Raw genomic sequence first — 23,983 nt, forward strand, 5'->3', positions numbered from 1 at the left:
GGAGACCGGACACAAGGGAGGCCAAGGATCAGGCCACGACCTTGGAAACAGGGCAGGGACACAGGGGACAGCCAAGGACCGGGCCACCAGCCTGGAGATGGGACACAGGGGAGGGCCAAGGACCGGGCCAACAGCCTGGAGATGGGACACAGGGGAGGGCCAAGGACCGGGCCATGACCTTGGAGACGGGGAAGGGACACAAGGGAGGGCCAAGGACAGGGCCACGACCTTGGAGATGGGACACAGGGGAGGGCCAAGGACAGGGCCACAACCTTGGAGACGGGACACAGGGGAGGCCAAGGATCGGGCCACGACCTTGGAGATGGGGCAGGGACACAGGGGAGGGCCAAGGACTGGGCCACCAGCCTGGAGATGGGACACAGGGGAGGGCCAAGGACCGGACCACGACCTTGGAGACGGGGCAGGGACACAAGGGAGGGCCAAGGACAGGGCCACCAGCCTGGAGATGGGACAGGGACACAGGGGAGGGCCAAGGACCGGGCCACGACCTTGGAGATGGGACATAGGGGAGGGCAAAGGACAGGGCCACGACCTTGGAGACGGGACACAGGGGAGGCCAAGGATCGGGCCACGACCTTGGAGACGGGACACAGGGGAGGGCCAAGGACCGGGCCACGACCTTGGAGAAGGGACACAGGGGAGGCCAAGGACCGGGCCACGAGCTTGGAGACGGGGCAGGGACACAGGGGAGGGCCAAGGACCGGGCCACCAGCCTGGAGATGGGACAGGGACACAGGGGATCGCCAAGGACCAGGCCAGCAGCCTGGAGATGGGGCAGGGACACAGGGGAGGGCCAAGGACCGGGCCACTAGCCTGGAGACGGGACACAGGGGAGGGCCAAGGACAGGGCTATGACTTTTGAGACCGGACACAGAGGAGGCCAAGGATCGGGCCACCAGCCTGGAGATGGGACACAGGGGAGGGCCAAGGACCGGGCCACCACCTTGGAGACGGGGCAGGGACACAGGGGAGGGCCAAGGACCGGGCCACCAGCCTGGAGATCAGACACAAGGGAGGCCAAGGATCAGGCCACGACCTTGGAGACAGGGCAGGGACACAGGGGACAGCCAAGGACCGGGCCACCAGCCTGGAGATGGGACACAGGGGAGGGCCAAGGAACGGGCCACGACATTGGAGACGGGGCAGGGACACAGGGGAGGGCCAAGGACCGAGCCACGAGCCTGGACATGGGGCAGGGACACAGGGGAGGGCCAAGGACAGTGCCACCAGCCTGGAGATGGGACACAGGGGAGGGCCAAGGACCGGGCCACCAGCCTGGAGATCAGGCAGGGAAACAGGGGAGGGCCAAGGACCGGGCCACGACCTTGGATACGGGCCAGGGACACAGGGGAGGGCCAAGGACCGGGCCACCAGCCTGGAGATGGGACAGGGACACAGGGGAGCGCCAAGGACCAGGTCAGCAGCCTGCAGATGGGGCAGGGACACAGGGGAGGGCCAAGGACCGGGCCACCAGCCTGGAGACGGGACACAGGGGAGGGCCAAGGACAGGGCTATGACCTTTGAGACCGGACACAGGGGAGGCCAAGGATCGGGCCACAACCTTGGAGATGGGGCAGGGACACAGGGGAGGGCCAAGGACCGGGCCACGACCTTGGAGACAGGGCAGGGACACAGGGGAGGGCCAAGGACCGGGCCACCAGCCTGGAGATCGGGCAGGGATACAGGGGAGGGCCAAGGACTAGGCCACCAGCCTGGAGACGGGGCAGGGACACAGGGGAGGGCCAAGGACCGGGCCACCAGCCTGGAGATGGGACATAGGGGAGGGCCAAGGACCGGGCCACCAGCCTGGAGACGGGGCAGGGACACAGGGGAGGGCCAAGGACCGGGCCACCAGCCTGGAGATGGGACACAGGGGAGGGCCAAGGACAGGGCCACGACCTTGGAGACGGGGCAGGGACACAGGGGAGGGCCAAGGACCGGGCCACCAGCCTGGAGATGGGACACAGGGGAGGGCCAAGGACCGGGCCACGACCTTGGAGACGGGACTGGGACACAGGGGAGGGCCTAGGACTGGACCACCAGCCTGGAGATGGGGCAGGGACACAGGGGAGGGCCAACGACCGGGCCAAGACCTTGGAGACGGGGCAGGGACACAGGGGAGGGCCAAGGACCGGGCCAACACCTTGGAGATGGGACAAAGGGGAGGGCCAAGGACCGGGCCACGACCTTGGGAAAGGGACACAGGGGAGGCCAAGGATCGGGCGATGACCTTGGAGACGGGGCAGGGATACAGGGGAGGGCCAAGGACCGGGCCACCAGCCTGGAGATGGGAAAGGGACACAGGGGAGCGCCAAGGACCGGGCCACCAGCCTGGAGATGGGAAACAGGGGAGGGCCAAGGACCGGGCCAAGACTTTGGAGACGGGACTGGGACACAGGGGAGGGCCTAGGACTGGACCACCAGCCTGGAGATGGGGCAGGGACACAGGGGAGGTTCAAGGACCGGGCCACGACCTTGGAGACGGGGCAGGGACACAGGGGAGGGCCAAGGACTGGGCCACCAGCCTGGAGATGGGACACAGGGGAGGGCCAAGGACTGGGCCACTACCTTGGAGACGGGACAGGGACACAAGGGAGGGCCAATGACTGGTCCACAACCTTGGAGACGGGGCAGGGACACAGGGGAGCGCCAAGGACAGGGTCACCAGCCTGGAGACGGGGCAGGGACACAGGGGAGGGCCAAGGACCGGACCACCAGCCTGGAGATGGGGAAGGGACACAGGGGAGGGCCAAGGACCGGGCCACCAGTCTGGAGATGGGGCAGGGACACAGGGGAGGGCCAAGGACTGGGCCACCAGACTAGAGACTGGACAGGGACACGGGAGGGCCAAGGACCGGGCTACGACCTTGGAGACCGGACACAAGGGAGGCCAAGGATCAGGCCACGACCTTGGAGACAGGGCAGGGACACAGGGGACAGCCAAGGACCGGGCCACCAGCCTGGAGATCGGGCAGGGATACAGGGGAGGGCCAAGGACTAGGCCACCAGCCTGGAGACGGGACAGGGACACAGGGGAGGGCCAAGGACCGGGCCACCAGCCTGGAGATGGGACACAGGGGAGGGCCAAGGACCGGGCCACCAGCCTGGAGATGGGGCAGGGACACAGGGGAGGGCCAAGGACCGGGCCACCAGCCTGGAGACGGGACACAGGAGAGGGCCAAGGACCGGGCCACGACCTTGGAGATGGGGCAGGGACACAGGGGAGGGCCAAGGAATGGGCCACCAGCCTGGAGACGGGGCAGGGACACAGGGGAGGGCCAAGGACCGGGCCACCAGCCTGGAGATGGGGCAGGGACACATGGGAGGGCCAACGACCGGGCCAAGACCTTGGAGATGGGGCAGGGACACAGGGGAGGGCCAAGGACCGGGCCACGACCTTGGAGAAGGGACACAGGGGAGGCCAAGGATCGGGCCACGACCTTGGAGATGGGGCAGGGACACAGGGGAGGGCCAAGGACCGGGCCACCAGCCTGGAGATGGGACAGGGACACAGGGGAGCGCCAAGGACCGGGCCACCAGCCTGGAGATGGGACATAGGGGAGGGCCAAGGACCGGGCCACCAGCCTGGAGATGGGGCAGGGACACAGGGGAGGGCCAAGGACCGGGCCACCAGACTAGAGACTGGACAGGGACACGGGAGGGCCAAGGACCGGGCTACGACCTTGGAGACCGGACACAAGGGAGGCCAAGGATCAGGCCACGACCTTGGAGACAGGGCAGGGACACAGGGGACAGCCAAGGACCGGGCCACCAGCCTGGAGATGCGACACAGGGGAGGGCCAAGGACCGGGCCACCAGCCTGGAGATGGGGCAGGGACACAGGGGAGGGCCAAGGACCGGGCCACCAGACTAGAGACTGGACAGGGACACGGGAGGGCCAAGGACCGGGCTACGACCTTGGAGACCGGACACAAGGGAGGCCAAGGATCAGGCCACGACCTTGGAAACAGGGCAGGGACACAGGGGACAGCCAAGGACCGGGCCACCAGCCTGGAGATGGGACACAGGGGAGGGCCAAGGACCGGGCCACCAGCCTGGAGACGGGCAGGGAGACAGGGGAGGGCCAAGGACAGGGCCACGACCTTGGAGAAGGGACACAGGGGAGGGCCAAGGATCGGGCCACGACCTTGGAGATGGGGCAGGGACACAGGGGAGGGCCAAGGACCGGGCCACCAGCCTGGAGACGGGGCAGGGACACAGGGGAGGGCCAAGGATCGGACCACCAGCCTGGAGATGGGGAAGGGACACAGGGGAGGGCCAAGGACCGGGCCACCAGTCTGGAGATGGGGCAGGGACACAGGGGAGGGCCAAGGACTGGGCCACCAGACTAGAGACTGGACAGGGACACGGGAGGGCCAAGGACCGGGCTACGACCTTGGAGACCGGACACAAGGGAGGCCAAGGATCAGGCCACGACCTTGGAGACAGGGCAGGGACACAGGGGACAGCCAAGGACCGGGCCACCAGCCTGGAGATCGGGCAGGGATACAGGGGAGGGCCAAGGACTAGGCCACCAGCCTGGAGACGGGACAGGGACACAGGGGAGGGCCAAGGACCGGGCCACCAGCCTGGAGATGGGACACAGGGGAGGGCCAAGGACCGGGCCACCAGCCTGGAGATGGGGCAGGGACACAGGGGAGGGCCAAGGACCGGGCCACCAGCCTGGAGACGGGACACAGGAGAGGGCCAAGGACCGGGCCACGACCTTGGAGATGGGGCAGGGACACAGGGGAGGGCCAAGGAATGGGCCACCAGCCTGGAGACGGGGCAGGGACACAGGGGAGGGCCAAGGACCGGGCCACCAGCCTGGAGATGGGGCAGGGACACATGGGAGGGCCAACGACCGGGCCAAGACCTTGGAGATGGGGCAGGGACACAGGGGAGGGCCAAGGACCGGGCCACGACCTTGGAGAAGGGACACAGGGGAGGCCAAGGATCGGGCCACGACCTTGGAGATGGGGCAGGGACACAGGGGAGGGCCAAGGACCGGGCCACCAGCCTGGAGATGGGACAGGGACACAGGGGAGCGCCAAGGACCGGGCCACCAGCCTGGAGATGGGACATAGGGGAGGGCCAAGGACCGGGCCACCAGCCTGGAGATGGGGCAGGGACACAGGGGAGGGCCAAGGACCGGGCCACCAGACTAGAGACTGGACAGGGACACGGGAGGGCCAAGGACCGGGCTACGACCTTGGAGACCGGACACAAGGGAGGCCAAGGATCAGGCCACGACCTTGGAGACAGGGCAGGGACACAGGGGACAGCCAAGGACCGGGCCACCAGCCTGGAGATGCGACACAGGGGAGGGCCAAGGACCGGGCCACCAGCCTGGAGATGGGGCAGGGACACAGGGGAGGGCCAAGGACCGGGCCACCAGACTAGAGACTGGACAGGGACACGGGAGGTCCAAGGACCGGGCTACGACCTTGGAGACCGGACACAAGGGAGGCCAAGGATCAGGCCACGACCTTGGAAACAGGGCAGGGACACAGGGGACAGCCAAGGACCGGGCCACCAGCCTGGAGATGGGACACAGGGGAGGGCCAAGGACCGGGCCACCAGCCTGGAGACGGGCAGGGAGACAGGGGAGGGCCAAGGACAGGGCCACGACCTTGGAGAAGGGACACAGGGGAGGGCCAAGGATCGGGCCACGACCTTGGAGATGGGGCAGGGACACAGGGGAGGGCCAAGGACCGGGCCACCAGCCTGGAGACGGGGCAGGGACACAGGGGAGGGCCAAGGATCGGGCCACCAGCCTGAAGATGAGACACAGGGGAGGGCCAAGGACTGGGCCACCACCTTGGAGACGGGACAGGGACACAGGGGAGGGCGTAGGACTGGGCCACCAGCCTGGAGACGAGACAGGGACACAGGGGAGGGCCAAGGACCGGGCCACGACCTTGGAGACCGGGCAGGGACACAGGGGAGGGCCAAGGACCGGGCCACGACCTTGGAGACGGGGCAGGGACACAGGGGAGGGCCAAGGACCGGGCCACCAGCCTGGAGATGGGGCAGGGACACAGGGGAGGGCCAAGGACCGGGCCATGACCTTGGAGACGGGGCAGGGACACAGGGGAGGGCCAACGACCGGGCCACCAGCCTGGAGATGGGACACAGGGGAGGGCCAAGGACAGGGCCACCAGTCTGGAGATGGGGCAGGGACACAGGGGAGGGCCAAGGATCGGGCCACAACCTTGGAGACCGGGCAGGGACACAGGGGAGGGCCAAGGACTGGGCCACAAGCGTGGAGATGGGACAGGGACACAGGGGAGCGCCAAGGATCGGACCACCAGCCTGTAGATGGGACATAGGGGAGGGCCAAGGACCGGGCCACCAGCCTGGAGATCGGGCGGGGAAACAGGGGAGGGCCAAGGACCGGGCCACCAGCCTGGAGACGGGACACATGGGAGGGCCAAGGACAGGGCTAGGACCTTGGAGACCGGACACATGGGAGGCCAAGGATTGGGCCCCAACCTTGGAGACGGGGCAGGGACACAGGGGAGGGCCAAGGACAGGGCCACGACCTTTGAGACCGGACACAGGGGAGGCCAAGGACCGGGCCACGACCTTGGAGATGGGGCAGGGACACAGGGGAGGGCCAAGGACCGGGCCACCAGCCTGGAGATGGGGCAGGGACACAGGGGAGGGCCAAGGACTAGGCCACCAGCCTGGAGACGGGACAGGGACACAGGGGAGGGCCAAGGACCGGGCCACGACCTTTGAGACGAGACAGGGACACAGGGGAGGGCCAAGGACCGGGCCACGACCTTGGAGAAGGGACACAGGGGAGGCCAAGGATCAGGCCACGACCTTGGAGATGGGGAGGGACACAGGGGAGGGCCAAGGACCGGGCCACCAGCCTGGAGACGGGACAGGGACACATGGGGGGGCCAAGGGCCGGGCCACGACCTTGGAGACGGGGCAGGGACACAGGGGAGGGCCAAGGACCGGGCCACCAGCCTGGAGACGGGACACAGGGGAGGGCCAAGGACCGGGCCACGACCTTGGAGACGGGACAAAGGGGAGGCCAAGGACTAGGCCACGACCTTGGAGACGGGGCAGGGACACAGGGGAGGGCCAAGGACCGGGCCACGACCTTGGAGACGGGGCAGGGACACAGGGGAGGGCCAAGGACTGGGCCATGACCTTGGAAACAGGGCAGGGACACAGGGGAGGGCCAAGGACCGGGTCACCAGCCTGGTGAGGGGACACAGGGGAGGGCCAAGGACCGGGCCACCACCTTGGAGATAGGGCAGGGACACAGGGTAGGGCGAACAACCGGGCCACCAGCCTGGAGATGGGACACAGGGGAGGGCCAAGGACTGGGCCACCAGCCTGGAGACGGGGCAGGGACACAGGGGAGCACCAAGGACCGGGCCACCAGCCTGGAGATGGGACACAGGGGAGGGCCAACGACCGGGCCACCAGCCTGGACATGGGGCAGGGACACAGGGGAGGGCCAAGGACTGGGCCAACAGCCTGGAGACGGGACACAGGGGAGGGCCAAGGACAGGGCTACGACCTTGGAGACAGGACACAGGGGAGGCCAAGGATCAGGCCACGACCTTGGAGACGGGGCAGGGACACAGGGGAGGGCCAAGGACAGGGCTATGACCTTTGAGACCGGACACAGGGGAGGCCAAGGATCGGGCCACAACCTTGGAGATGGGGCAGGGACACAGGGGAGGGCCAAGGACCGGGCCACGACCTTGGAGACAGGGCAGGGACACAGGGGAGGGCCAAGGACCGGGCCACCAGCCTGGAGATCGGGCAGGGATACAGGGGAGGGCCAAGGACTAGGCCACCAGCCTGGAGACGGGGCAGGGACACAGGGGAGGGCCAAGGACCGGGCCACCAGCCTGGAGATGGGACATAGGGGAGGGCCAAGGACCGGGCCACCAGCCTGGAGACGGGGCAGGGACACAGGGGAGGGCCAAGGACCGGGCCACCAGCCTGGAGATGGGACACAGGGGAGGGCCAAGGACAGGGCCACGACCTTGGAGACGGGGCAGGGACACAGGGGAGGGCCAAGGACCGGGCCACCAGCCTGGAGATGGGACACAGGGGAGGGCCAAGGACCGGGCCACGACCTTGGAGACGGGACTGGGACACAGGGGAGGGCCTAGGACTGGACCACCAGCCTGGAGATGGGGCAGGGACACAGGGGAGGGCCAACGACCGGGCCAAGACCTTGGAGACGGGGCAGGGACACAGGGGAGGGCCAAGGACCGGGCCAACACCTTGGAGATGGGACAAAGGGGAGGGCCAAGGACCGGGCCACGACCTTGGGAAAGGGACACAGGGGAGGCCAAGGATCGGGCGATGACCTTGGAGACGGGGCAGGGATACAGGGGAGGGCCAAGGACCGGGCCACCAGCCTGGAGATGGGGCAGGGACACAGGGGAGCGCCAAGGACCGGGCCACCAGCCTGGAGATGGGAAACAGGGGAGGGCCAAGGACCGGGCCAAGACTTTGGAGACGGGACTGGGACACAGGGGAGGGCCTAGGACTGGACCACCAGCCTGGAGATGGGGCAGGGACACAGGGGAGGTTCAAGGACCGGGCCACGACCTTGGAGACGGGGCAGGGACACAGGGGAGGGCCAAGGACTGGGCCACCAGCCTGGAGATGGGACACAGGGGAGGGCCAAGGACTGGGCCACTACCTTGGAGACGGGACAGGGACACAAGGGAGGGCCAATGACTGGTCCACAACCTTGGAGACGGGGCAGGGACACAGGGGAGCGCCAAGGACAGGGTCACCAGCCTGGAGACGGGGCAGGGACACAGGGGAGGGCCAAGGACCGGACCACCAGCCTGGAGATGGGGAAGGGACACAGGGGAGGGCCAAGGACCGGGCCACCAGTCTGGAGATGGGGCAGGGACACAGGGGAGGGCCAAGGACTGGGCCACCAGACTAGAGACTGGACAGGGACACGGGAGGGCCAAGGACCGGGCTACGACCTTGGAGACCGGACACAAGGGAGGCCAAGGATCAGGCCACGACCTTGGAGACAGGGCAGGGACACAGGGGACAGCCAAGGACCGGGCCACCAGCCTGGAGATCGGGCAGGGATACAGGGGAGGGCCAAGGACTAGGCCACCAGCCTGGAGACGGGACAGGGACACAGGGGAGGGCCAAGGACCGGGCCACCAGCCTGGAGATGGGACACAGGGGAGGGCCAAGGACCGGGCCACCAGCCTGGAGATGGGGCAGGGACACAGGGGAGGGCCAAGGACCGGGCCACCAGCCTGGAGACGGGACACAGGAGAGGGCCAAGGACCGGGCCACGACCTTGGAGATGGGGCAGGGACACAGGGGAGGGCCAAGGAATGGGCCACCAGCCTGGAGACGGGGCAGGGACACAGGGGAGGGCCAAGGACCGGGCCACCAGCCTGGAGATGGGGCAGGGACACATGGGAGGGCCAACGACCGGGCCAAGACCTTGGAGATGGGGCAGGGACACAGGGGAGGGCCAAGGACCGGGCCACGACCTTGGAGAAGGGACACAGGGGAGGCCAAGGATCGGGCCACGACCTTGGAGATGGGGCAGGGACACAGGGGAGGGCCAAGGACCGGGCCACCAGCCTGGAGATGGGACAGGGACACAGGGGAGCGCCAAGGACCGGGCCACCAGCCTGGAGATGGGACATAGGGGAGGGCCAAGGACCGGGCCACCAGCCTGGAGATGGGGCAGGGACACAGGGGAGGGCCAAGGACCGGGCCACCAGACTAGAGACTGGACAGGGACACGGGAGGGCCAAGGACCGGGCTACGACCTTGGAGACCGGACACAAGGGAGGCCAAGGATCAGGCCACGACCTTGGAGACAGGGCAGGGACACAGGGGACAGCCAAGGACCGGGCCACCAGCCTGGAGATGCGACACAGGGGAGGGCCAAGGACCGGGCCACCAGCCTGGAGATGGGGCAGGGACACAGGGGAGGGCCAAGGACCGGGCCACCAGACTAGAGACTGGACAGGGACACGGGAGGGCCAAGGACCGGGCTACGACCTTGGAGACCGGACACAAGGGAGGCCAAGGATCAGGCCACGACCTTGGAAACAGGGCAGGGACACAGGGGACAGCCAAGGACCGGGCCACCAGCCTGGAGATGGGACACAGGGGAGGGCCAAGGACCGGGCCACCAGCCTGGAGACGGGCAGGGAGACAGGGGAGGGCCAAGGACAGGGCCACGACCTTGGAGAAGGGACACAGGGGAGGGCCAAGGATCGGGCCACGACCTTGGAGATGGGGCAGGGACACAGGGGAGGGCCAAGGACCGGGCCACCAGCCTGGAGACGGGGCAGGGACACAGGGGAGGGCCAAGGATCGGACCACCAGCCTGGAGATGGGGAAGGGACACAGGGGAGGGCCAAGGACCGGGCCACCAGTCTGGAGATGGGGCAGGGACACAGGGGAGGGCCAAGGACTGGGCCACCAGACTAGAGACTGGACAGGGACACGGGAGGGCCAAGGACCGGGCTACGACCTTGGAGACCGGACACAAGGGAGGCCAAGGATCAGGCCACGACCTTGGAGACAGGGCAGGGACACAGGGGACAGCCAAGGACCGGGCCACCAGCCTGGAGATCGGGCAGGGATACAGGGGAGGGCCAAGGACTAGGCCACCAGCCTGGAGACGGGACAGGGACACAGGGGAGGGCCAAGGACCGGGCCACCAGCCTGGAGATGGGACACAGGGGAGGGCCAAGGACCGGGCCACCAGCCTGGAGATGGGGCAGGGACACAGGGGAGGGCCAAGGACCGGGCCACCAGCCTGGAGACGGGACACAGGAGAGGGCCAAGGACCGGGCCACGACCTTGGAGATGGGGCAGGGACACAGGGGAGGGCCAAGGAATGGGCCACCAGCCTGGAGACGGGGCAGGGACACAGGGGAGGGCCAAGGACCGGGCCACCAGCCTGGAGATGGGGCAGGGACACATGGGAGGGCCAACGACCGGGCCAAGACCTTGGAGATGGGGCAGGGACACAGGGGAGGGCCAAGGACCGGGCCACGACCTTGGAGAAGGGACACAGGGGAGGCCAAGGATCGGGCCACGACCTTGGAGATGGGGCAGGGACACAGGGGAGGGCCAAGGACCGGGCCACCAGCCTGGAGATGGGACAGGGACACAGGGGAGCGCCAAGGACCGGGCCACCAGCCTGGAGATGGGACATAGGGGAGGGCCAAGGACCGGGCCACCAGCCTGGAGATGGGGCAGGGACACAGGGGAGGGCCAAGGACCGGGCCACCAGACTAGAGACTGGACAGGGACACGGGAGGGCCAAGGACCGGGCTACGACCTTGGAGACCGGACACAAGGGAGGCCAAGGATCAGGCCACGACCTTGGAGACAGGGCAGGGACACAGGGGACAGCCAAGGACCGGGCCACCAGCCTGGAGATGCGACACAGGGGAGGGCCAAGGACCGGGCCACCAGCCTGGAGATGGGGCAGGGACACAGGGGAGGGCCAAGGACCGGGCCACCAGACTAGAGACTGGACAGGGACACGGGAGGTCCAAGGACCGGGCTACGACCTTGGAGACCGGACACAAGGGAGGCCAAGGATCAGGCCACGACCTTGGAAACAGGGCAGGGACACAGGGGACAGCCAAGGACCGGGCCACCAGCCTGGAGATGGGACACAGGGGAGGGCCAAGGACCGGGCCACCAGCCTGGAGACGGGCAGGGAGACAGGGGAGGGCCAAGGACAGGGCCACGACCTTGGAGAAGGGACACAGGGGAGGGCCAAGGATCGGGCCACGACCTTGGAGATGGGGCAGGGACACAGGGGAGGGCCAAGGACCGGGCCACCAGCCTGGAGACGGGGCAGGGACACAGGGGAGGGCCAAGGATCGGGCCACCAGCCTGAAGATGAGACACAGGGGAGGGCCAAGGACTGGGCCACCACCTTGGAGACGGGACAGGGACACAGGGGAGGGCGTAGGACTGGGCCACCAGCCTGGAGACGAGACAGGGACACAGGGGAGGGCCAAGGACCGGGCCACGACCTTGGAGACCGGGCAGGGACACAGGGGAGGGCCAAGGACCGGGCCACGACCTTGGAGACGGGGCAGGGACACAGGGGAGGGCCAAGGACCGGGCCACCAGCCTGGAGATGGGGCAGGGACACAGGGGAGGGCCAAGGACCGGGCCATGACCTTGGAGACGGGGCAGGGACACAGGGGAGGGCCAACGACCGGGCCACCAGCCTGGAGATGGGACACAGGGGAGGGCCAAGGACAGGGCCACCAGTCTGGAGATGGGGCAGGGACACAGGGGAGGGCCAAGGATCGGGCCACAACCTTGGAGACCGGGCAGGGACACAGGGGAGGGCCAAGGACTGGGCCACAAGCGTGGAGATGGGACAGGGACACAGGGGAGCGCCAAGGATCGGACCACCAGCCTGTAGATGGGACATAGGGGAGGGCCAAGGACCGGGCCACCAGCCTGGAGATCGGGCGGGGAAACAGGGGAGGGCCAAGGACCGGGCCACCAGCCTGGAGACGGGACACATGGGAGGGCCAAGGACAGGGCTAGGACCTTGGAGACCGGACACATGGGAGGCCAAGGATTGGGCCCCAACCTTGGAGACGGGGCAGGGACACAGGGGAGGGCCAAGGACAGGGCCACGACCTTTGAGACCGGACACAGGGGAGGCCAAGGACCGGGCCACGACCTTGGAGATGGGGCAGGGACACAGGGGAGGGCCAAGGACCGGGCCACCAGCCTGGAGATGGGGCAGGGACACAGGGGAGGGCCAAGGACTAGGCCACCAGCCTGGAGACGGGACAGGGACACAGGGGAGGGCCAAGGACCGGGCCACGACCTTTGAGACGAGACAGGGACACAGGGGAGGGCCAAGGACCGGGCCACGACCTTGGAGAAGGGACACAGGGGAGGCCAAGGATCAGGCCACGACCTTGGAGATGGGGAGGGACACAGGGGAGGGCCAAGGACCGGGCCACCAGCCTGGAGACGGGACAGGGACACATGGGGGGGCCAAGGGCCGGGCCACGACCTTGGAGACGGGGCAGGGACACAGGGGAGGGCCAAGGACCGGGCCACCAGCCTGGAGACGGGACACAGGGGAGGGCCAAGGACCGGGCCACGACCTTGGAGACGGGACAAAGGGGAGGCCAAGGACTAGGCCACGACCTTGGAGACGGGGCAGGGACACAGGGGAGGGCCAAGGACCGGGCCACGACCTTGGAGACGGGGCAGGGACACAGGGGAGGGCCAAGGACTGGGCCATGACCTTGGAAACAGGGCAGGGACACAGGGGAGGGCCAAGGACCGGGTCACCAGCCTGGTGAGGGGACACAGGGGAGGGCCAAGGACCGGGCCACCACCTTGGAGATAGGGCAGGGACACAGGGTAGGGCGAACAACCGGGCCACCAGCCTGGAGATGGGACACAGGGGAGGGCCAAGGACTGGGCCACCAGCCTGGAGACGGGGCAGGGACACAGGGGAGCACCAAGGACCGGGCCACCAGCCTGGAGATGGGACACAGGGGAGGGCCAACGACCGGGCCACCAGCCTGGACATGGGGCAGGGACACAGGGGAGGGCCAAGGACTGGGCCAACAGCCTGGAGACGGGACACAGGGGAGGGCCAAGGACAGGGCTACGACCTTGGAGACAGGACACAGGGGAGGCCAAGGATCAGGCCACGACCTTGGAGACGGGGCAGGGACACAGGGGAGGGCCAAGGACAGGGCTATGACCTTTGAGACCGGACACAGGGGAGGCCAAGGATCGGGCCACAACCTTGGAGATGGGGCAGGGACACAGGGGAGGGCCAAGGACCGGGCCACGACCTTGGAGACAGGGCAGGGACACAGGGGAGGGCCAAGGACCGGGCCACCAGCCTGGAGATCGGGCAGGGATACAGGGGAGGGCCAAGGACTAGGCCACCAGCCTGGAGACGGGGCAGGGACACAGGGGAGGGCCAAGGACCGGGCCACCAGCCTGGAGATGGGACATAGGGGAGGGCCAAGGACCGGGCCACCAGCCTGGAGATGGGGCAGGGACACAGGGGAGGGCCAAGGACCGGGCCACCAGCCTGGAGATGGGACACAGGGGAGGGCCAAGGACAGGGCCACGACCTTGGAGACGGGGCAGGGACACAGGGGAGGGCCAAGGACCGGGCCACCAGCCTGCAGATGGGACACAGGGGAGGGCCAAGGACCGGGCCACGACCTTGGAGACGGGACTGGGACACAGGGGAGGGCCTAGGACTGGACCACCAGCCTGGAGATGGGGCAGGGACACAGGGGAGGGCCAACGACCGGACCACGACCTTGGAGACGGGGCAGGGACACAGGGGAGGGCCAAGGACCGGGCCAACACCTTGGAGATGTGACAAAGGGGAGGGCCAAGGACCGGGCCACGACCTTGGGAAAGGGACACAGGGGAGGCCAAGGATCGGGCCACGACCTTGGAGACGGGGCAGGGATACAGGGGAGGGCCAAGGACCGGGCCACCAGCCTGGAGATGGGGCAGGGACACAGGGGAGCGCCAAGGACCGGGCCACCAGCCTGGAGATGGGAAACAGGGGAGGGCCAAGGACCGGGCCACGACTTTGGAGACGGGGCAGGGACACAGGGGAGGGCCTAGGACTGGACCACCAGCCTGGAGATGGGGCAGGGAGACAGGGGAGGGTCAAGGACCGGGCCACGACCTTGGAGACGGGGCAGGGACACAGGGGAGGGCCAAGGACTGGGCCACCAGCCTGGAGATGGGACACAGGGGAGGGCCAAGGACTGGGCCACTACCTTGGAGACGGGACAGGGACACAAGGGAGGGCCAAAGACTGGTCCACAACCTTGGAGACGGGGCAGGGACACAGGGGAGCGCCAAGGACAGGGTCACCAGCCTGGAGACGGGGCAGGGACACAGGGGAGGGCCAAGGACCGGGCCACCAGCCTGGAGATGGGGAAGGGACAAAGGGAAGGGCCAAGGACCGGGCCACCAGTCTGGAGATGGGGCAGGGACACAGGGGAGGGCCAAGGACTGGGCCACCAGACTAGAGACTGGACAGGGACACGGGAGGGCCAAGGACCGGGCCACGACCTTGGAGACCGGACACAAGGGAGGCCAAGGATCAGGCCACGACCTTGGAGACAGGGCAGGGACACAGGGGACAGCCAAGGACCGGGCCACCAGCCTGGAGATCGGGCAGGGATACAGGGGAGGGCCAAGGACTAGGCCACCAGCCTGGAGACGGGACAGGGACACAGGGGAGGGCCAAGGACCGGGCCACCAGCCTGGAGATGGGACACAGGGGAGGGCCAAGGACCGGGCCACCAGCCTGGAGATGGGGCAGGGACACAGGGGAGGGCCAAGGACCGGGCCACCAGCCTGGAGACGGGACACAGGAGAGGGCCAAGGACCGGGCCACGACCTTGGAGATGGGGCAGGGACACAGGGGAGGGCCAAGGAACGGGCCACCAGCCTGGAGACGGGGCAGGGACACAGGGGAGGGCCAAGGACCGGGCCACCAGCCTGGAGATGGGGCAGGGACACATGGGAGGGCCAACGACCGGGCCAAGACCTTGGAGACGGGGCAGGGACACAGGGGAGGGCCAAGGACCGGGCCACGACCTTGGAGAAGGGACACAGGGGAGGCCAAGGATCGGGCCACGACCTTGGAGATGGGGCAGGGAGACAGGGGAGGGCCAAGGACCGGGCCACCAGCCTGGAGATGGGACAGGGACACAGGGGAGCGCCAAGGACCGGGCCACCAGCCTGGAGATGGGACATAGGGGAGGGCCAAGGACCGGGCCACCAGCCTGGAGATGGGGCAGGGACACAGGGGAGGGCCAAGGACCGGGCCACCAGACTAGAGACTGGACAGGGACACGGGAGGGCCAAGGACCGGGCTACGACCTTGGAGACCGGACACAAGGGAGGCCAAGGATCAGGCCACGACCTTGGAGACAGGGCAGGGACACAGGGGACAGCCAAGGACCGGGCCACCAGCCTGGAGATGCGACACAGGGGAGGGCCAAGGACCGGGCCACCAGCCTGGAGATGGGGCAGGGACACAGGGGAGGGCCAAGGACCGGGCCACCAGACTAGAGACTGGACAGGGACACGGGAGGGCCAAGGACCGGGCTACGACCTTGGAGACCGGACACAAGGGAGGCCAAGGATCAGGCCACGACCTTGGAGACAGGGCAGGGACACAGGGGACAGCCAAGGACCGGGCCACCAGCCTGGAGATGGGACACAGGGGAGGGCCAAGGACCGGGCCACCAGCCTGGAGACGGGCAGTGAGACAGGGGAGGGCCAAGGACAGGGCCACGACCTTGGAGAAGGGACACAGGGGAGGGCCAAGGAATGGGCCACGACCTTGGAGATGGGGCAGGGACACAGGGGAGGGCCAAGGACCGGGCAATGATTTTGGAGACGGGGCAGGGACACAGGGGAGGGCCAAGGATCGGGCCACCAGCCTGAAGATGAGACACAGGGGAGGGCCAAGGACTGGGCCACCACCTTGGAGACGGGACAGGGACACAGGGGAGGGCCTAGGACTGGGCCACCAGCCTGGAGACGAGACAGGGACACAGGGGAGGGCCAAGGACCGGGCCACGACCTTGGAGACCGGGCAGGGACACAGGGGAGGGCCAAGGACCGGGCCACGACCTTGGAGACGGGGCAGGGACACAGGGGAGGGCCAAGGACCGGGCCACCAGCCTGGAGATGGGGCAGGGACACAGGGGAGGGCCAAGGACCGGGCCATGACCTTGGAGATGGGGCAGGGACACAGGGGAGGGCCAACGACCGGGCCACCAGCCTGGAGATGGGACACAAGGGAGGGCCAAGGACCGGGCCACGACCTTGGAGACAGGGCAGGGACACAGGGGAGGGCCAAGGACAGGGCCACCAGTCTGGAGATGGGGCAGGGACACAGGGGAGGGCCAAGGATCGGGCCACAACCTTGGAGACCGGGCAGGGACACAGGGGAGGGCCAAGGACTGGGCCACAAGCGTGGAGATGGGACAGGGACACAGGGGAGCGCCAAGGATCGGACCACCAGCCTGTAGATGGGACATAGGGGAGGGCCAAGGACCGGGCCACCAGCCTGGAGATCGGGCGGGGAAACAGGGGAGGGCCAAGGACCGGGCCACCAGCCTGGAGACGGGACACATGGGAAGGCCAAGTACAGGGCTAGGACCTTGGAGACCGGACACATGGGAGGCCAAGGATTGGGCCCCAACCTTGGAGACGGGGCAGGGACACAGGGGAGGGCCAAGGACAGGGCCACGACCTTTGAGACCTGACACTGGGGAGGCCAAGGACCGGGCCACGACCTTGGAGATGGGGCAGGGACACAGGGGAGGGCCAAGGACCGGGCCACCAGCCTGGAGATGGGGCAGGGACACAGGGGAGGGCCAAGGACTAGGCCACCAGCCTGGAGACGGGACAGGGACACAGGGGAGGGCCAAGGACCGGGCCACGACCTTTGAGACGAGACAGGGACACAGGGGAGGGCCAAGGACCGGGCCACGACCTTGGAGAAGGGACACAGGGGAGGCCAAGGATCAGGCCACGACCTTGGAGATGGGGAGGGACACAGGGGAGGGCCAAGGACCGGGCCACCAGCCTGGAGACGGGACAGGGACACAGGGGAGGGCCAAGGGCCGGGCCACGACCTTGGAGACGGGGCAGGGACACAGGGGAGGGCCAAGGACCGGGCCACCAGCCTGGAGACGGGACACAGGGGAGGGCCAAGGACCGGGCCACGACCTTGGAGACGGGACAAAGGGGAGGCCAAGGACTAGGCCACGACCTTGGAGACGGGGCAGGGACACAGGGGAGGGCCAAGGACCGGGCCACGACCTTGGAGACGGGGCAGGGACACAGGGGAGGGCCAAGGACTGGGCCATGACCTTGGAGACGGGGCAGGGACACAGGGGAGGGCCAAGGACCGGGCCACCAGCCTGGAGAGGGGACACAGGGGAGGGCCAAGGACCGGGCCACCACCTTGGAGATAGGGCAGGGACACAGGGTAGGGCGAACAACCGGGCCACCAGCCTGGAGATTGGACACAGGGGAGGGCCAAGGACTGGGCCACCAGCCTGGAGACGGGGCAGGGACACAGGGGAGCACCAAGGACCGGGCCACCAGCCTGGAGATGGGACACAGGGGAGGGCCAAGGACCGGGCCACCAGCCTGGACATGGGGCAGGGACACAGGGGAGGGCCAAGGACTGGGCCAACAGCCTGGAGACGGGACACAGGGGAGGGCCAAGGACAGGGCTACGACCTTGGAGACAGGACACAGGGGAGGCCAAGGATCAGGCCACGACCTTGGAGACGGGGCAGGGACACAGGGGAGGGCCAAGGACCAGGCTACCAGCCTGGAGATACAACACAGGGGAGGGCCAAGGACCGGGCCACCAGCCTGGAGATGGGACAGGGACACAGGGGAGGGCCAAGGACCGGGCCACGACCTTGGAGACGGGGCAGGGACACAGGGGAGGGCCAAGGACAGGGCCACCAGTCTGGAGATGGGGCAGGGACACAGGGGAGGGCCAAGGATCGGGCCACAACCTTGGAGACCGGGCAGGGACACAGGGGAGGGCCAAGGACTGGGCCACAAGCGTGGAGATGGGACAGGGACACAGGGGAGCGCCAAGGATCGGACCACCAGCCTGTAGATGGGACATAGGGGAGGGCCAAGGACCGGGCCACCAGCCTGGAGATCGGGCGGGGAAACAGGGGAGGGCCAAGGACCGGGCCACCAGCCTGGAGACGGGACACATGGGAAGGCCAAGTACAGGGCTAGGACCTTGGAGACCGGACACATGGGAGGCCAAGGATTGGGCCCCAACCTTGGAGACGGGGCAGGGACACAGGGGAGGGCCAAGGACAGGGCCACGACCTTTGAGACCGGACACAGGGGAGGCCAAGGACCGGGCCACGACCTTGGAGATGGGGCAGGGACACAGGGGAGGGCCAAGGACCGGGCCACCAGCCTGGAGATGGGGCAGGGACACAGGGGAGGGCCAAGGACTAGGCCACCAGCCTGGAGACGGGACAGGGACACAGGGGAGGGCCAAGGACCGGGCCACGACCTTTGAGACGAGACAGGGACACAGGGGAGGGCCAAGGACCGGGCCACGACCTTGGAGAAGGGACACAGGGGAGGCCAAGGATCAGGCCACGACCTTGGAGATGGGGAGGGACACAGGGGAGGGCCAAGGACCGGGCCACCAGCCTGGAGACGGGACAGGGACACATGGGGGGGCCAAGGGCCGGGCCACGACCTTGGAGACGGGGCAGGGACACAGGGAAGGGCCAAGGACCGGGCCACCAGCCTGGAGACGGGACACAGGGGAGGGCCAAGGACCGGGCCACGACCTTGGAGACGGGACAAAGGGGAGGCCAAGGACTAGGCCACGACCTTGGAGACGGGGCAGGGACACAGGGGAGGGCCAAGGACCGGGCCACGACCTTGGAGACGGGGCAGGGACACAGGGGAGGGCCAAGGACTGGGCCATGACCTTGGAGACAGGGCAGGGACACAGGGGAGGGCCAAGGACCGGGCCACCAGCCTGGAGACGGGACACAGGGGAGGGCCAAGGACCGGGCCACCACCTTGGAGATAGGGCAGGGACACAGGGTAGGGCGAACAACCGGGCCACCAGCCTGGAGATTGGACACAGGGGAGGGCCAAGGACTGGGCCACCAGCCTGGAGACGGGGCAGGGACACAGGGGAGCACCAAGGACCGGGCCACCAGCCTGGAGATGGGACACAGGGGAGGGCCAACGACCGGGCCACCAGCCTGGACATGGGGCAGGGACACAGGGGAGGGCCAAGGACTGGGCCAACAGCCTGGAGACGGGACACAGGGGAGGGCCAAGGACAGGGCTACGACCTTGGAGACAGGACACAGGGGAGGCCAAGGATCAGGCCACGACCTTGGAGACGGGGCAGGGACACAGGGGAGGGCCAAGGACCAGGCTACCAGCCTGGAGATACAACACAGGGGAGGGCCAAGGACCGGGCCACCAGCCTGGAGATGGGACAGGGACACAGGGGAGGGCCAAGGACTAGGCCACCAGCCTGGAGACGGGACAGGGACACAGGGGAGGGCCAAGGACCGGGCCACGACCTTGGAGACGGGACACAGGGGAGGCCAAGGATCAGGCCACGACCTTGGAGATGGGGCAGGGACATAGGGGAGGGCCAAGGACCGGGCCACCAGCCTGGAGACGGGACAGAGACACAGGGGAGGGCCAAGGGCCGGGCCACGACCTTGGAGACGGGGCAGGGACACAGGGGAGGGCCAAGGACCGGGCCACCAGCCTGGAGACGGGACACAGGGGAGGGCCAAGGACCGGGCCACGACCTTGGAGACGGGACAAAGGGGAGGCCCAGGACTAGGCCACGACCTTGGAGACGGGGCAGGGACACAGGGGAGGGCCAAGGACCGGACCACGACCTTGGAGACGGGGCAGTGACACAGGGGAGGGCCAAGGACCGGGCCACAACCTTGGAGACGGGGCAGGGACACAGGGGAGGGCCAAGGACCGGGCCACCAGCCTGGAGACGGGACACAGGGGAGGGCCAAGGACCGGGCCACCACCTTGGAGATAGGGCAGGGACACAGGGTAGGGCGAACGACCGGGCCACCAGTCTGGAGATTGGACACAGGGGAGGGCCAAGGACTGGGCCACCAGCCTGGAGACGGGGCAGGGACACAGGGGAGGGACAAGGACCGGGCCACCAGCCTGGAGATGCGACACAGGGGAGGGCCAAGGACCGGGCCACCAGTCAGGAGATGGGGCAGGGACACAGGGGAGGGCCAAGGACCGGGCCACCAGCCTGGAGACGGGACAGGGACACAGGGGAGGGCCAAGGACTAGGCCACCAGCCTGGAGACGGGACACAGGGGAGGGCCAAGGACCGGGCCACGACCTTGGAGACGGGATACAGGGGAGGCCAAGGACTAGGCCACGACCTTGGAGACGGGGCAGGGACACAGGGGAGGGCCAAGGACCGGGCCACGACCTTGGAGACGGGGCAGGGACACAGGGGAGGGCCAAGGACAGGGCTACGACCTTGGAGACAGGACACAGGGGAGGCCAAGGATCAGGCCACGACCTTGGAGACGGGGCAGGGACACAGGGGAGGGCCAAGGACCGGGCCACCAGCCTGGAGATGCGACACAGGGGAGGGCCAAGGACCGGGCCACGACCTTGGAGACGGGGCATGGACACAGGGGAGGGCCAAGGACCGGGACACCAGCCTGGAGATGGGACAGGGACACAGGGGAGGGCCAAGGACTAGGCCACCAGCCTGGAGACAGGGCAGGGACACAGGGGAGGGCCAAGGACCGGGCCACGACCTTGGAGACGGGGCAGGGACACAGGGGAGGGCCAAGGACCGGGCCACGACCTTGGAGAAGGGACACAGGGGAGGCCAAGGATCAGGCCACGACCTTGGAGATGGGGCAGGGACATAGGGGAGGGCCAAGGACTGGGCCACCAGCCTGGAGACGGGGCAGGGACACAGGGGAGCACCAAGGACCGGGCCACCAGCCTGGAGATGGGGCAGGGACACAGGGGAGGGCCAAGGACTAGGCCACCAGCCTGGAGACGGGACACAGGGGAGGGCCAAGGACAGGGCCACGACCTTGGAGACGGGATACAGGGAACGCCAAGGACCGAGCCACGACCTTGGAGACGGGACAGGGACACAGGGGAGGGCCAAGGACCGGGCCACGACCTTGGAGACGGGGCAGGGACACAGGGGAGGGCCAAGGACTGGGCCATGACCTTGGAGACAGGGCAGGGACACAGGGGAGGGCCAAGGACCGGGCCACCAGCCTGGAGATGGGACACAGGGGAGGGCCAAGGACCGGGCCACAACATTGGAGATAGGGTAGGGAAACAGGGTAGGGCGAACGACCGGGCCAACAGCCTGGAGATGGGACACAGGGGAGGGCCAAGGACTGGGCCACCAGCCTGGAGACGGGGCAGGGACACAGGGGAGCACCAAGGACCGGGCCACCAGCCTGGAGATGGGGCAGGGACACAGGGGAGGGCCAAGGACCGGGCCACCAGCCTGGAGATTGGGCAGGGACACAGGGGAGGGCCAAGGACCGGGCCACCAGCCTGGAGACGGGACAGGGACACAGGGGAGTGCCAAGGACTGGGCCACGACCTTGGAGACGGGACAGGGACACAGGGGAGGGCCAAGGACCGGGCCACGACCTTGGAGATGGGACACAGGGGAGGGCCAAGGACCGGGCCACAGCATTGGAGATTGGGCAGGGACACAGGGGAGGGCCAAGGACTAGGCCACCAGCCTGGAGACGGGGCAGGGACACAGGGGAGGGCCAAGGACCGGGCCACCAGCCTGGAGACGGGACACAGGGGAGGGCCAAGGACCGGGCCACCAGCCTGGAGATGGGGCAGGGACACAGGGGAGGGCCAAGGACCGGGCCACCAGCCTGGAGATGGGACAGGGACACAGGGGAGGGCCAAGGACTAGGCCACCAGCCTGGAGACGGGACACAGGGGAGGGCCAAGGACCGGGCCACAACCTTGGAGACGGGATACAGGGGAGGCCAAGGACTAGGCCACGACCTTGGAGACGGGGCAGGGACACAGGGGAGGGCCAAGGACCGGGCCACGACCTTGGAGAAGGGACACAGGGGAGGCCAAGGATCAGGCCACGACCTTGGAGATGGGGCAGGGACATAGGGGAGGGCCAAGGAATGGGCCACAACCTTGGAGATGGGGCAGGGACACAGGGGAGGGCCAAGGGCCGGGCCACGACCTTGGAGATGGGGCAGGGACACAGGGGAGCACCAAGGACCGGGCCACCAGCCTGGAGACTGGGCAGGGACACAGGGGAGGGCCAAGGACCGGGCCACGACCTTGGAGAAGGGACAAAGGGGAGGTCAAGGACTAGGCCACGACCTTGGAGACGGGGCAGGGACACAGGGGAGGGCCAAGGACCGGGCCACGACCTTGGAGACAGGACACAGGGGAGGGCCAAGGATCAGGCCACGACCTTGGAGACGGGGCAGGGACACAGGGGAGGGCCAAGGACCGGGCTACCAGCCTGGAGATACGACACAGGGGAGGGCCAAGGACTGGGCCACCAGCCTGGAGATGGGGCAGGGACACAGGGGAGGGCCAAGGACCGGGCCACCAGCCTGGAGACGGGACAGGGACACCGGGGAGGGCCAAGGGCCGGGCCACGACCTTGGAGACGGGGCAGGGACACAGGGGAGGGCCAAGGACCGGGCCACCAGCCTGGAGACGGGACACAGGGGAGGGCCAAGGACCGGGCCACGACCTTGGAGACGGGACAAAGGGGAGGCCAAGGACTAGGCCACGACCTTGGAGACGGGGCAGGGACACAGGGGAGGGTCAAGGACCGGGCCACGACCTTGGAGATGGGGCAGGGACACAGGAGAGCACCAAGGACCGGGCCACAACCTTGGAGACGGGGCAGGGACACAGGGGAGGGCCAAGGACCGGGTCACCAGCCTGGAGACAGGGCACAGGGGAGGGCCAAGGACCGGGCCACCACCTTGGAGATAGGGCAGGGACACAGGGGAGGGCCAAGGACCGGGCCACCAGTCTGGAGATTGGACACAGGGGAGGGCCAAGGACTGGGCCACCAGCCTGGAGATGGGGCAGGGACACAGGGGAGGGCCAAGGACCGGGCCACCAGCCTGGAGATGGGACACAGGGGAGGGCCAAGGACCGGGCCACCAGCCTGGAGATGGGGCAGGGACACAGGGGAGGGCCAAGGACCGGGCCACCAGCCTGGAGACGGGACACAGGGGAGGGCCAAGGACAGGGCTACGACCTTGGAGACAGGACACAGGGGAGGCCAAGGATCAGGCCACGACCTTGGAGACGGGGCAGGGACACAGGGGAGGGCCAAGGACCGGGCCACCAG

This window comes from Struthio camelus, chromosome 5 (assembly GCF_040807025.1).
Source record: "Struthio camelus isolate bStrCam1 chromosome 5, bStrCam1.hap1, whole genome shotgun sequence".
Classification (NCBI taxonomy): domain Eukaryota; kingdom Metazoa; phylum Chordata; class Aves; order Struthioniformes; family Struthionidae; genus Struthio; species Struthio camelus.